Genomic DNA, 14,599 nt, shown 5'->3' with positions numbered 1-14,599 from the left:
TGCTCAGACAACCAGCTCTCAGGATCAGGGCTAGGGAGGTGTAGAGGAGGAGGGAGGCAGTGTTCCTGGGGTCGCCCAAGGAGGTAAGGAAGGAGGGGATAGAGCCCATTTGCCAGTCATGGGACAACTCCATGGACACAACAGCAGCCAGGCGTTGAACGAGGGCAGGTATGAGAACGTCAGTGCTCTGTGGAGGGAGGGGAGAGAGGAGAGAGGGGGAGAGTGAGTGTGTGTGAGAGAGAGTAAGAGAGAGAGAGAGTAAGAGTAAGAAAGTTTGTGGTAGAGAGAGTTTTGGTGAGGGTATGTGTGTGAGAGGAGAGAGAGAGTCAGGAGAGTCAGGTGAGAGAGAGAGAGAGAGAGAGAGAGAGAGAGAAACAAGAACTCTAGGGAGGATATTACACCCCAAACTTACAAGGTCTCCTGCAGGAGAAGGGAAGTGGGAATGGTGGAAGGGCGGAAATGCTGGAAGGGGCGGAATGGTGGAAGGGGCGGAATGGTGGAAGGGTCGGGAATGGTGGAAGGCCGGGAATGGTGGAAGGGGCGGGAATGGTGAAACCCCAATGGAAAGATGACGCTAATTTATTTTGATTTATTAATTTATTTTTTTTACCTTACAGAAGTTACATGAAATACAGGAACCTTTGTATTTTGTTTAACCTTATGTAATGAAAGATACGAACATGAAATACAATAGTCTATTTAGATTTTATGTAATGGAAGTACAGTACAATAAAATACAACAGTCTAACTTGAATTTTTTTTGTAATGGAGGTACATAAAATACAGGTTCTTTACTGAAACTTTATGTAATAGAGACTTAAACTGTTTGAGCTTTCTTGAAACTTCATATAGGAGAGACGTGAAATATCTGGTGTTTATTGAAATGTTACAGTAAAGATATACAGTAGATAGATAGATAGATAGATAGATAGATAGATGGCAAGATAGATAGCAAGAGAGAGAGAGAGAGAGAGAGAGAGAGACGCCCAATTGATTTAAGTCGTCAACAGTGAGAGGAGAGAGGCGGAGTTGGCCTGATTAGGGGATTTATCTTGGAGAGAGAGAGAGAGAGAGAGAGAGAGAGAGAGAGAGAGAGAGACCCCAGTGATTGGTCCTTACCTCGTCAGTAGTGAGGGGCAGAAGGAGGCTGGGTTGTCCTGGTCACTGAACATAGGAGGCGACCCTCTCAGTACCCACAGACGAACCATCAGTATGACCGAGCCCTGTGTAGATGACCTGCCTAGAGACACTGTTAGTTATTGGGGGTGGGGGGTGGGGGGGGTGGGGGGTGGGGGAGAGAGAGGTGGTGGTGGAGGAAGGAAGATAGGAGAAGGATGGAGGAAGAGAGAGAGAGAGAGAGAGAGGTGGTGGTGGAGGAAGGAAGATAGGGAGAAGGATGGAGAGAGAGAGAGAGAGAGAGAGAGAGAGGTGGTGGTGGAGAAGGAAGAAGGGAGAAGGATGGAGAGAGAGAGAGGGGGGGGATTATAGATCGCCAGACATAGGAGAAGATAGACAGACAGGACAGACAGACAGACAGACAGACAGACAGACAGACAGACAGACAGACAGACAGAGAGCATTACTCACCATTACAGCTAACCAGAAGAGTCTCCGGAAAGGACCTCAAGCACTTTGTGTCTGGCGGCTGCTTGGTCAGTAACCTGGGAGGGCGAGAGAAAGAGAGAGAGAAAATAAAGTTAGCTTTATTTTTAGCTGTGGGAGAAATTGGAGTGAGAGAGAGAGAGAGAGAGAGAGAGAGAGAGAGAGAGAGAGAGAGAGAGAGTAAAGGGCTCTATTTTTACCCAGAGAGAAAGAAGTGAGGGTATAGCGGCAGTGAGTTGATGGAGTGTGATTTAACCTAACCTAACCTAACCAACCTAACCCAACCTAACCTAACCTAACCTAACCCACCAAACCTAACCCAATCCTTAACCTAACCCAACCTAACCTAACCCTAACCCAATCAACCTAACCTAACCTAACCTAACCTAACCTAACGTAAACCTACCCTAACCTTAACCTAACCTAACCTAACCTATAACCCAACCTAAACCCAACTCCAACCCAACCCAACCTAAACCAAACCTAACCTAACCTAAAACCAAACCTAACCCAACGTAAACCCAACCTAACCTAACCTAACCTAACCTAACCTAAACCAAACCCAACCTAACCTAAACCAAACCTAACCTAACGTAAACCTAACCTAACCACCAAAATCGTAAACAAAATGCCACAGAATTAAACCAAAAATACGAAGAAAATCCCGCTCACTGAGGATGCATGTCTGTTTGTCGGTCTGTGGGATGATAGGATTAGGAGGATAAAGGGTGGGGTTGGGTGGGGTGGCGAGGGGGGGGGTGGGGGTGGGGTGGGGTGGGGTGGGTGAGGGGGTGGGGGGGTGTGGGTGGGGTGGGGGGTGGGGTGTGGGGTGAGAGGGGGTGGGGTGGGGTGGCGAGGGGTGGGTGGGGGTGGGGGTGGGGTGTGGGGTGGGGTGGGGTGGGGGTGGGGGTGGGGTGGGGAGGGGAGGTGGGGTGGGGTGGGGTGGGGGGTGGGTGGGTGGGTGGGGAGGGGTGGGGTGGGGTGGAGGAGGGGGGTGGGGTGGGTGGGGTGGGTGGGGTGGGGTGGGGTGGCGGAGGGGGTGAGGTGTTGTGGGGCGGGTGGGGGTGACGAAGGGGTGAGGTGGGGTGGGGGCTGTGAGGGGTAGACTGCACCTCCCTAAAAATGTATTTATTTATTTATTTATTTATTTATAATAATAATAATAATAATAATAATAATAATAATAATAATAGTTCATTTAATGTGTTTAATTAATACTTATTTCTAATTCTGGTTTTCTATTTTTACAGGTTTAGACTTCAGTTCAGTATAAGGTAAGTACAGTACACATGGTATCAGTGTTTGAGGTATAAGGTATCAGTGACTGCTCCTTCGTGGTCCAGGATGAGAGGTAATAGGTCTTCTGTGGGTGACTGTACATATGTGTTTCTTTTGATTTACTATATATATGTAAGTTTAATTTAATATGAAGATAAAATACGTTTTTTTTTAATGCGATATAAAGTTTTTTTTTTTAAGTGATGTATTTTATGTAGTTTTTTTTACTGTATTGTATAAATGTCAGGATTATGTATTTATTTCAGTATAATATATGGATTTTTTTCGTCAGATTAATTATAAAGTAATTAAAAAAAGTATCTGTACTCGGGGTGATCGATGGCTCTCAGAATGAACACTGTGGCTCCTGTTGTCTCGGTAGGGTTGTCCGTCCTTCTTAAATCATTTTATATGTTGAAAGAAACATTTATTTGATTTTGGGGTTTGTGGACAGTGTATTAGCCTTGAGAGAGAGAGAGAGTAAATGAATAACTAGATTGATAGAAACAGACACACAGAGAAGACATAAAGAATATGACTGATAGACACATTGAGAGAGAGACAGAGAGACAGACACTCACCTTCTCACGTGTTTTCTGTGCAGTATAACGTCCCAGGCGGCACACACCAGCAGGGAGGTAAGAGCATGTTCCTTACACAGCGTCCCCACCCCAGCCCCTCCCTCCGTCTCACCCACCACCTCCCTCCTCCTCCTCCTCCTCCTCCTTCACCTCTGCCTCTTCCTCCTCCGTCTGTACCACCTCCTCCTCCTCCTCCTCCTCCCTTCACCTCTACCTCTTCCTCCTAGAGCGTCTTGTGCCATCCCAGCAGGAATTCCTCTTCTGCTGGTATCACAAAGGTATCCTCCGACGCCAGCACCACTACCTCCTCCTACTCCTCCTTCTACAAATACCGGGACTTCTCTTCTTCCTTCCCATCCTCCTCCTCCTCCTCCTCCTCCTCCTTCGTCATCGGTCATCTCTGCGTCGCTAGAATCCTCGGCTTCTCCTTCTATCGCCCTGGAAACGGGAGGAAAAAAAACATGGAATTAAACAGTTAAAACCTGACGAGGCGGCAAGGTGTTAAGGGGTTGTATCAGGGGTTTAAGGGGTTGTATCAGGGGTTTAAGGGGATATTTGAGGTATTTAAGGGCTGATATTGAGGTCCATAGCTGGGATGCTGTTGGAATGAGCGAGTGTTGCTTCGGACCCACAATACTGAGCCGGAGTAGAGTTCGCCACCCTGCCAAGAGGGATCAGAGAGGCTGAGGAAATGACCGCCAACAGGGAGAAAGGTTAAGAGGATCAGGCAGGTAGATAATTAGCGGTCTTACCTGTGATAGGTGAGAAGGGCCGCCAGAAAGCTGATAGAAGCTAAGACATCGGCTCGACCCACTAGCCCGGTTACCTGTGTGAAGTAAACATGCGTCAGTCATCCCGGTAAGTCTCTACCAGTACACCGGTACCTGTACACCACTACATCGGTACGTCTACACTAGTATACCGTTATCTGTACACCACTACATCGGTACGTCTACACTAGTATACCGTTATCTGTAATTTTACACCAGTACACCGGTACCTGTACACCACTACACCGGTACCTCAACACCAGTACAACTCTACGTGGATCTCACAAGCTCCTCTCATTATACCTATGAATAAAGGCTCTTATGATAAATATTCCTCGTTAGTGAAGAAGTAAAGACTCCCTAATTATTTTACGTGAACCTAAAACAAAAATGACGTAACGTAGACTCATACCTAGACTCTCTCTTTACCGGACACTCTCTTTACCGGACACTCTCTTTACCGGACACCACTTAGGAGTCAAAATCATAATCTTCCTCAATTTTATGCTATGCTAAGTTAAGGTTGTGTCTTCGTGTAGTTTTGATGTTCGTTTTATTATTGTCAGTTAAGCGGTCAGGTTCATTCTTACATCAGTAGTCATGAGGATTGTACATTGTATGGATCTAACTTGACTCTGTGGTAAAGTTATAATGAAGAGCTTTAACTGTTGCTAACTTTGACTATCGTGCAGTTATGTGTCAGGAGTCACAGTGTACCGAGAATGGGACTGTGGTGGTACTTACAGCCTCTGTGTGGACGGGATGGGTAGCGAAGATGAGTCCAGCAGAGAGGACGGTGCCCTGTGGGAGACGCAGAAGACGTAGTAACAACCGCGTGAGTAGTAAGCAGACACACGAGTGAAGGAGCAGGTTGACGAGATGGAATCCCAGCGGCCGCAGACCAAACAGCAGGTGGTTTAGTCTGCAACACACGACGTAAATTACCTGACACATATAATCAAGTGCAATTATCTGCAGGCGTTCATTAGCATACTTTATGGTATATAATTCCTATAATTGCGTCTTTCAATACGTAAGTCTTTGGAAATTACATAATGTTCGCCTCACCGTGTCATTACTTAGGTTAAACACAAGTAGCTGCTGATAGGTTTACATTTTGTGCACACTACTCAACACACCAGACCATGAACCACCGTGTTCTAACAGCTTACTGTGTACTGTACTGCACGTGTACTGTGATACTGTTAATGAGAAGAATGGCGTTCGTAAGTATATCGCGAGCTCGACTTCCGTGGACGTTTACACATAGCGTCTGATTGTTATTGTTATTGTCGCTATGATTAGTATTTACGAAAATAAAACATAATAAAGGCATAATGGGAGTGTTAAATGCGACGTTAAAGTTAATGTCCAGTTACAGGTATAACCCAACCTTCCTAATCTAACTTAACTCTCTCTCTCTCTCTCTCTCTCTCTCTCACACACACACACACACACACACCACACACTACTGAACAGAGACAGACAGTGTTTTGGGGGAGTCGTCTCAACGAACACCGTGGCATTTAGAAATGATTTAGTGGCAGCATACTAGCGACCACCAACCTTAAGGCAGTCACTTCGGCCCAGGCAACAAGGTGTGATGTTTTGAGTTCAGTGTGTGTGTGTGTGTGTGTGTGTGTGTGGGGGGTGATGTACTGACGACACATGCACACGAAAAAGTAAAAAAAAAAAAAAAAAAAAAATGTGCTCTTATTCTGACATGGTGTATATACAAGCTTGGATGAGGTTGGACACACACACACACACACACACACACACACACACACACACACACACACACACACACACACACACACACACACACACACACACACATGTTTGATACTTTTTTTTCGTTTAATTACTGAACCTTTCGATTTACACGTGATGTAGTTTTTTGCAAGAGCTGACTTGACTGAACTGACTGAGGTGGATGTTTTGATTTAGTTGACTGAATTACCTGTTGACTGATCGAATCGCCTGGTTGAATTCGCTTAGTTGACTGAATTGACTGTTGACTGGCGTAATTGACTGATCAACTTCAATCGACATGTAATAGACTGCCTGGACTGACTGACCTGAATGGACTGACCTGAACTAACTCACCTAACTTACACACTCGACTGAACTGGTCCCTCCTCCCTCTCCCTCCCTCCCCTCTCCCTCCTCCCTCCCCCATCTCCTCCCAACCACCCATTCCCTTCCCTCCACCCATTCCTTCCTCAACACCCACAAAATCACCTTCCTCCACACCCCTTCCCCCTCCCTCTCCTCCCTCCCTCCCTCCTCCCTCCCTCCCTCCCCTCCCTCCCCTCCACCCTTCCCTAGCGGTCACAGAATCAAAAAAAAACATGGAGACCAGTTTAATTAAATGTACATGCAAATGATACTAATCGCCCCTCCTCCTCCCCTCTCCCCTCCCTCCCCTCCCCTCCCCCTCCCCTCCCTCCATATTGAGTTTCAGTATATGAATTAAATATTATAATGGTGTCACTCTGCTGTTTATTTGACTATGTAAATTTAAGAGTAGATTATTATTTTTAATATTACATCACCCGACAGATGAGGAAGTCTAGAGCCTTGCTGATATGTCTGTGTGTCTGTATGTCTGTAGTGTCTGTATGTCTGTAGTGTCTGTAGTGTCTGTAGTGTCTTGTCTGTGTGTCTGTATGTCTGTAGTGTCTGTGTCTGTAGTGTCTGTATGTCTGGTGGATGTCTGTGTGTCTGTATGTCTGTATGTCTGTAGTGTCTGTGTGTCTGTATGTCAGTGTCATGTCTGTAGTGTGTATGTCTGTATGTCTGTAGTGTCTGTATGTCTGTAGTGTCTGTGTGTCTGTAGTGTCTGTATGTCTGTAGTGTCTGTATGTAGTGTCTGTGTCTGTAGTGTCTGTATGTCTTAGTGCTGTTCTGTAGTGTCTGTATGTCTGGTGTCTGTATGTCTGTTATGTCTGGTGTCTGTATGTCTGCCTGCAACACGTAGTGTCTATGTGGTGTCTGTATGTCTGTAGTGTCTGTATTCTGGTGTCTGTATGTCTGTAGTGTCTGTAGTGTCTGTATGTCTGTTGTGTCTGTGTGTCTATGTCTGTAGTGTCTATGTCTGTATGTCTGTAGTGTCTGTGTCTGTATGTCTGTATTCTGTGTGGTGTACAGGGTTGAGAGGGTGGTGTTACTGTACGCTGTTGTTGTTGTGGTGGTTGTTGTGGTTGTTGTTGTCGTTGTTGGTGGTGGTTGTTGTTGTTTTGCTGTTGTTGTTGTTGTTGTTATTGCTGTTGGTTATTATTATTGTTGTTATTGTTGTTATTCATTAAGAAAATATATTCAATCACCTCCAAAAACCCTCACACCTCTCCTACAAAATAACAAAGCTTAATTAACTCCCCTGTAGTGAAGTTATGTGTAGTGTAGATATTACCCAAACTTACCTGGCTGTGGAGTGTTACCTGTAAAATACCTTGCAAGCTTTAATCACTATTGATGAATAAATTAATGCATTAGAGAAGGGGAGGCAGGTAAGCAAGAGGAGATAATTATATGTAAACAGGTAGACATTGAGGTGGGGGTGGGGGGGGGTGGATGGGGGATGTGTTCTTGACGTGGCTGTGATGTTTTTGTTGAGAGTGGGTTGAAGTGGGTTTTCTTTCTTTCTTTCTTTCTTTCTTTCTTTCTTTCTTTCTACCCCCACACACATACTGCCTATAACAAATAAATTCTTCTCTGTGTCTGAATCTCTCTCTCTCTCCTCCTCCTCCTCGGTGAGTGTAAACACGCCACCCGCCGCCAGAGGTCATCATTGTGAGGCCACTCTTGTTGACTCGAGTACCTTAAGGCTCTTAGCATGGATACACTCACACTATCTTGTACTTTACACTCACGGGCTTTCTCTCCCAGTCTCACTCTCTTATGCTTTCACTTTTACTCATTTACATATTATACTCACTTACACAGTCACTCACTCACTCACTCACTCACTCACTCACTCACTCCTCCTCCCACTCACTCCACTCCTTACACACACACACACACACACAAATTTGGTAAAAACTTCTACCATCCTCGACACCGCTCCTACTACCACTTGAGATTCCTCGCCCGAGAATTGCTGTTCGACACCACAACCGCATCCAGCCCATACGAGCACGAACTGATCGCTATAAGAACAGCCCATCCCAACCATTGTAAAAATGATCAATAACGTAATAAACCAGTGTATTCACTCCCAGTAAACACTACTCCTTGCACTGTCACTATGTTGAAATGCCCTGCAGTTTGAGCTTCTCCCCATCTAGTTATTATATATCATATTTGTATCGCTTATGTTACTTGTATATTATTTGTATATCAAAAAGACCCATTCCCCAATTATGTAACTGTATATTTTCAGCCTTCCGGCTGCTATGCTCTTCAATAAACCGTTAATTATTATTATTATTATCATTATTACACACACACACACACACACACACACACACACACACACACACACACACACACACACACACAAAGAGCCGCACCAACAGGAGGCACTGGTGTATCACAAATATATGTTCCCCAACACTGGCATGAGGTTAAGTCAACACAGCCGCCACTAAACATGTTGACTACCACCACCAACCCAGGTCACTCTCCGAACACCTCCTATGAAGAAAAGGCTACATCTCCTAACCTAACCTAACCTACCTAACCTAACCTAACCTAGCCCTACTCTAACCTAACCTCAGGTGTGTGTCGAGGGTCCAACTGGAGTGTGTGTGTGTGTGTGTGTGTGTGTGTGTGTGTGTGTGTGTGTGTGTGTGGTATAGCACATATTAGGAGAGGAAATAGAATGAGAGGCAGGGAAGAGAAGAACGAGGCCAGGGAGAGAGAGGAGAACACACACACACACACACACACACACACACACACACACACACACACACACACACACAGGGCTCTTGGTTTTAAGCTTGATGTAGAGTTGATCATGGATATATCGTAGTGAGTGAGGGAGGTCATTGATCAGGTGATGTGTGTAGAGAGAGAGAGAGAGAGAGGGGGGAGGAACCCTTACACAATCACTCACTCACTCCCTCACTCCTCCTCCTCCTCCTCCTTTCAACCTCATGTAAACAACCCCAAAAATATGCACAGACAGAAGGAACTCAGACACGAACCCCCAGTAAAGAGTATCAGAGGGGGGTGGGGGGTGGAAGGATGGAAGGATGGAGATAAAAAGGGAGGGTGGAGGAGAGAGGAAGGTTCAGGCAGGGAAGGAGGAAGGTTATGGTAGGGAAGGAGAGAAAGAACTAGGGGGAAGAGAGATGGAGGAGAGGGAAAAGAAAGAAAGGAAAGGGAGAGAAGGAAGGAGGGAGAAAGAAGGAAGGAGGAAGAAGGAAAGGAGGGGGAGAGGAGAAAGGAAGGAGGAAGGAGGGATGGTAAGTTGAGGCATGGAAGAGAAGGAAGGAAGGAAGAAAGGGAAGGAGGAAAGACGAAGAGATGAAAGAAAGGAGGTAGGAAGAAAGAAGAAAGGAAAGAAAAGAAAGAAAAGAAATAAAAACAACAACGTAAAACTGCCATCTTCTAACGGGTGTCAATCTCACTTACTGCCTCTTGACCTTTAACCTGTACTAGAGGAGGAGGAGGGGGTGGGGTGGTGGGGAGGGAAGAGGGGGGTAGGGTGATGAGGGATGGAAGGGGGTAGGGTGGTGGGGGGGTGGGAAGGAAGGGGTAGGGTGGTGGGGGTAGGAAGGGAAGGGGAGTAGGGTGGTGGAGGTAGGAAGGGAAGGGGGTAGGGTGGTGGGGGGTGGGGAGGAAGGGGGGAGTGGGGTTTGGGGGGTAGGAAGGAAGGGAAGGGGGGTAGAGTGGTGGGGGGTAGGAAGGAAGGGGAGTAGGGGTGAGGTGGGGGGTAGGAAGGAAGGGGGGTAGGGTGGTGGGGGGGGTAGGAAGGGAAGGGGGTGGGGTGGTGGGGGGTGGGAAGGGGAGTAGGGTGGTGGGGGGTAGGGAGGGAGTGGGGTGGTGGGGGTAGGAAGGAAGGGGGTAGGGTGGTGGGGGTGGGAAGGGAAGATGGGGTGGTGGGGGTGGGAGGAAGGGGGTAGGGTGGTGGGGGGGTAGGAAAGGGAAGGGGAGTGGGGTGGGGGAGTGGGAGGAAGGTGGGGTGGTGGGGGTAGGGAGGGAAGGGGTAGGGTGGTGGGGGGGTGGGAAGGAAGGGGGAGTAGAGATTGGTGGGGGTAGGAGGAAGGGGGTGGGGTGGTGGGGGGTAGTAAGGGAAGGGGGTAGGGTGGTGGGAGGTGGGAAGGGAAGGGGGTAGGGTGGTGGAGGTGGGGAGGGAAGGGGGGTGGGTGGGGGGGTGGGAAGGGAAGGAGGGGGTAGGGTGGTGGGGGTGGGAAGAAGGGGGTGGGGTGGGGGTGGGGAAGAATGGGGTGGTGGGGGTAGGAAGGGAAGGGGGGGTAGGGTGGTGGGGGGTGGGAAGGGAAGGGGGGTAGGGTGTGGGGTAGGAAGGAAAGGGGGGTAGGGTGGTGGGGGGTGAGGGAAGGGAGTAGGGTGTGGGGGTAGGAAGGAAGGGGGGGAGTGGGGTGGTGGGGGTGGGAAGGAAGGGGGTGGGGTGGTGGGGTGGGGGAGGGAAGGGGTGGGGTGGTGGGGGTGGGAAGGGAAGGGGGGTAGGGTGGTGGGGGGTAGGGAAGGGAAGGGGGGGGTGGTGGGGGGTGGGAAGGAAGGGGGAGTGGGTGTTAGGGGTGGGGAAGGGGGAAGGGGGTAGGGGTGGTGGGGGGTGGGAAGGGGGGAGTGGGGTGGTGGGGGTGTGGGGAAGGGAAGGGGGTAGGGTGGTCAGGGGGTAGGGAGGAAGGCAGGGGTAAGGTTGGTGGGGAAGTGGAGAAGGAAGGGGAGTAGGGTGGTGGGGGGGGTCAGGAAGAGGGGTAGGGGTGGTGGGGGAGTGAACAAGGAGATTATTTATTAAGGCAGTTATTATAGATAGAGAAAGATAGTAGGTGTTAGAAATAATTATACCAATTCGTGTACAGTGTCTTAACTCTAATCGAATCTAATCTAATCTAGTCTAATCTAACCTAATCTAATCTAATCTAATCTAATCTAATCCTAATCTAGTCTAATCTAATCCAATCTAATCTAATCTAATTTAGTCTAAATCTAATCTAGTCTAGTCTAACCTAATCTAATCTAACCTAATCTAACCTAATCAAATCTAATCTAATCTAATTTAGTCTAATCTAATCTAACCTAATCTAATCTCTCTAATCTAATCTAATTTCGTCTAATCAAATCCTAATCTTCAACAGACTGGGTTAATTGGGCCGTCGTGGTTTAAAATCGTCATATCATTTAATGGCTATATAGCATAGCAGTACTTCTTTAGATTTGATAGCATAACATAGCACCTTGATAACACTTTGGATGGCACAAGCTCTTGGTGGCATATATGGCTCTTGGATCCAATATGAAAGACATATGTTTGGGTTTGGGGATTTGGTTTGGATGGTTGACAAACATGGCACCAGTGCTCTTGGCTGTGGTGGCACTGTATGTGCTTTGGGTTGATGGCACAAGCATGGGTTGGCATGTGTGTTTGGGGTTTTTTTTTTTTTTTTTTTTTTTTTTTTTTTTTTTTTTTTTTTTTTTTTTTTTTTTTTTTTTTTTTTTTTTTTTTTTTTTTTTTTTTTTTTTTTTTTTTTTTTTTTTTTTTTTTTTTTTTTTTTTTTTTTTTTTTTTTTTTTTTTTTTTTTTTTTTTTTTTTTTTTTTTTTTTTTTTTTTTTTTTTTTTTTTTTTTTTTTTTTTTTTTTTTTTTTTTTTTTTTTTTTTTTTTTTTTTTTTTTTTTTTTTTTTTTTTTTTTTTTTTTTTTTTTTTTTTTTTTTTTTTTTTTTTTTTTTTTTTTTTTTTTTTTTTTTTTTTTTTTTTTTTTTTTTTTTTTTTTTTTTTTTTTTTTTTTTTTTTTTTTTTTTTTTTTTTTTTTTTTTTTTTTTTTTTTTTTTTTTTTTTTTTTTTTTTTTTTTTTTTTTTTTTTTTTTTTTTTTTTTTTTTTTTTTTTTTTTTTTTTTTTTTTTTTTTTTTTTTTTTTTTTTTTTTTTTTTTTTTTTTTTTTTTTTTTTTTTTTTTTTTTTTTTTTTTTTTTTTTTTTTTTTTTTTTTTTTTTTTTTTTTTTTTTTTTTTTTTTTTTTTTTTTTTTTTTTTTTTTTTTTTTTTTTTTTTTTTTTTTTTTTTTTTTTTTTTTTTTTTTTTTTTTTTTTTTTTTTTTTTTTTTTTTTTTTTTTTTTTTTTTTTTTTTTTTTTTTTTTTTTTTTTTTTTTTTTTTTTTTTTTTTTTTTTTTTTTTTTTTTTTTTTTTTTTTTTTTTTTTTTTTTTTTTTTTTTTTTTTTTTTTTTTTTTTTTTTTTTTTTTTTTTTTTTTTTTTTTTTTTTTTTTTTTTTTTTTTTTTTTTTTTTTTTTTTTTTTTTTTTTTTTTTTTTTTTTTTTTTTTTTTTTTTTTTTTTTTTTTTTTTTTTTTTTTTTTTTTTTTTTTTTTTTTTTTTTTTTTTTTTTTTTTTTTTTTTTTTTTTTTTTTTTTTTTTTTTTTTTTTTTTTTTTTTTTTTTTTTTTTTTTTTTTTTTTTTTTTTTTTTTTTTTTTTTTTTTTTTTTTTTTTTTTTTTTTTTTTTTTTTTTTTTTTTTTTTTTTTTTTTTTTTTTTTTTTTTTTTTTTTTTTTTTTTTTTTTTTTTTTTTTTTTTTTTTTTTTTTTTTTTTTTTTTTTTTTTTTTTTTTTTTTTTTTTTTTTTTTTTTTTTTTTTTTTTTTTTTTTTTTTTTTTTTTTTTTTTTTTTTTTTTTTTTTTTTTTTTTTTTTTTTTTTTTTTTTTTTTTTTTTTTTTTTTTTTTTTTTTTTTTTTTTTTTTTTTTTTTTTTTTTTTTTTTTTTTTTTTTTTTTTTTTTTTTTTTTTTTTTTTTTTTTTTTTTTTTTTTTTTTTTTTTTTTTTTTTTTTTTTTTTTTTTTTTTTTTTTTTTTTTTTTTTTTTTTTTTTTTTTTTTTTTTTTTTTTTTTTTTTTTTTTTTTTTTTTTTTTTTTTTTTTTTTTTTTTTTTTTTTTTTTTTTTTTTTTTTTTTTTTTTTTTTTTTTTTTTTTTTTTTTTTTTTTTTTTTTTTTTTTTTTTTTTTTTTTTTTTTTTTTTTTTTTTTTTTTTTTTTTTTTTTTTTTTTTTTTTTTTTTTTTTTTTTTTTTTTTTTTTTTTTTTTTTTTTTTTTTTTTTTTTTTTTTTTTTTTTTTTTTTTTTTTTTTTTTTTTTTTTTTTTTTTTTTTTTTTTTTTTTTTTTTTTTTTTTTTTTTTTTTTTTTTTTTTTTTTTTTTTTTTTTTTTTTTTTTTTTTTTTTTTTTTTTTTTTTTTTTTTTTTTTTTTTTTTTTTTTTTTTTTTTTTTTTTTTTTTTTTTTTTTTTTTTTTTTTTTTTTTTTTTTTTTTTTTTTTTTTTTTTTTTTTTTTTTTTTTTTTTTTTTTTTTTTTTTTTTTTTTTTTTTTTTTTTTTTTTTTTTTTTTTTTTTTTTTTTTTTTTTTTTTTTTTTTTTTTTTTTTTTTTTTTTTTTTTTTTTTTTTTTTTTTTTTTTTTTTTTTTTTTTTTTTTTTTTTTTTTTTTTTTTTTTTTTTTTTTTTTTTTTTTTTTTTTTTTTTTTTTTTTTTTTTTTTTTTTTTTTTTTTTTTTTTTTTTTTTTTTTTTTTTTTTTTTTTTTTTTTTTTTTTTTTTTTTTTTTTTTTTTTTTTTTTTTTTTTTTTTTTTTTTTTTTTTTTTTTTTTTTTTTTTTTTTTTTTTTTTTTTTTTTTTTTTTTTTTTTTTTTTTTTTTTTTTTTTTTTTTTTTTTTTTTTTTTTTTTTTTTTTTTTTTTTTTTTTTTTTTTTTTTTTTTTTTTTTTTTTTTTTTTTTTTTTTTTTTTTTTTTTTTTTTTTTTTTTTTTTTTTTTTTTTTTTTTTTTTTTTTTTTTTTTTTTTTTTTTTTTTTTTTTTTTTTTTTTTTTTTTTTTTTTTTTTTTTTTTTTTTTTTTTTTTTTTTTTTTTTTTTTTTTTTTTTTTTTTTTTTTTTTTTTTTTTTTTTTTTTTTTTTTTTTTTTTTTTTTTTTTTTTTTTTTTTTTTTTTTTTTTTTTTTTTTTTTTTTTTTTTTTTTTTTTTTTTTTTTTTTTTTTTTTTTTTTTTTTTTTTTTTTTTTTTTTTTTTTTTTTTTTTTTTTTTTTTTTTTTTTTTTTTTTTTTTTTTTTTTTTTTTTTTTTTTTTTTTTTTTTTTTTTTTTTTTTTTTTTTTTTTTTTTTTTTTTTTTTTTTTTTTTTTTTTTTTTTTTTTTTTTTTTTTTTTTTTTTTTTTTTTTTTTTTTTTTTTTTTTTTTTTTTTTTTTTTTTTTTTTTTTTTTTTTTTTTTTTTTTTTT

The 14,599-nt window shown here is 38.4% G+C and overlaps 1 long non-coding RNA gene across 1 annotated transcript; it reads right to left on the bottom strand.

Annotated features, from left to right (window-relative positions):
• LOC121857921 lies at positions 1 to 3,551 on the bottom strand. Its single transcript, XR_006087294.1, has 4 exons — positions 3,462 to 3,551; positions 1,588 to 1,661; positions 1,120 to 1,223; positions 1 to 187 (listed from the first exon to the last, which is right to left on the bottom strand). It is a non-coding gene; the product is annotated as an uncharacterized LOC121857921 (long non-coding RNA).
• Between the last annotated feature and the right edge of the window lie 11,048 nt (positions 3,552 to 14,599).

Source organism: Homarus americanus, unplaced genomic scaffold (assembly GCF_018991925.1).
Source record: "Homarus americanus isolate GMGI-L3 unplaced genomic scaffold, GMGI_Hamer_2.0 scaffold20242, whole genome shotgun sequence".
Lineage (NCBI taxonomy): Eukaryota > Metazoa > Arthropoda > Malacostraca > Decapoda > Nephropidae > Homarus > Homarus americanus.
The sequence above is the reverse complement of the archived record's forward strand: the minus strand, read 5'-3'. Positions and strand labels throughout refer to the sequence as shown.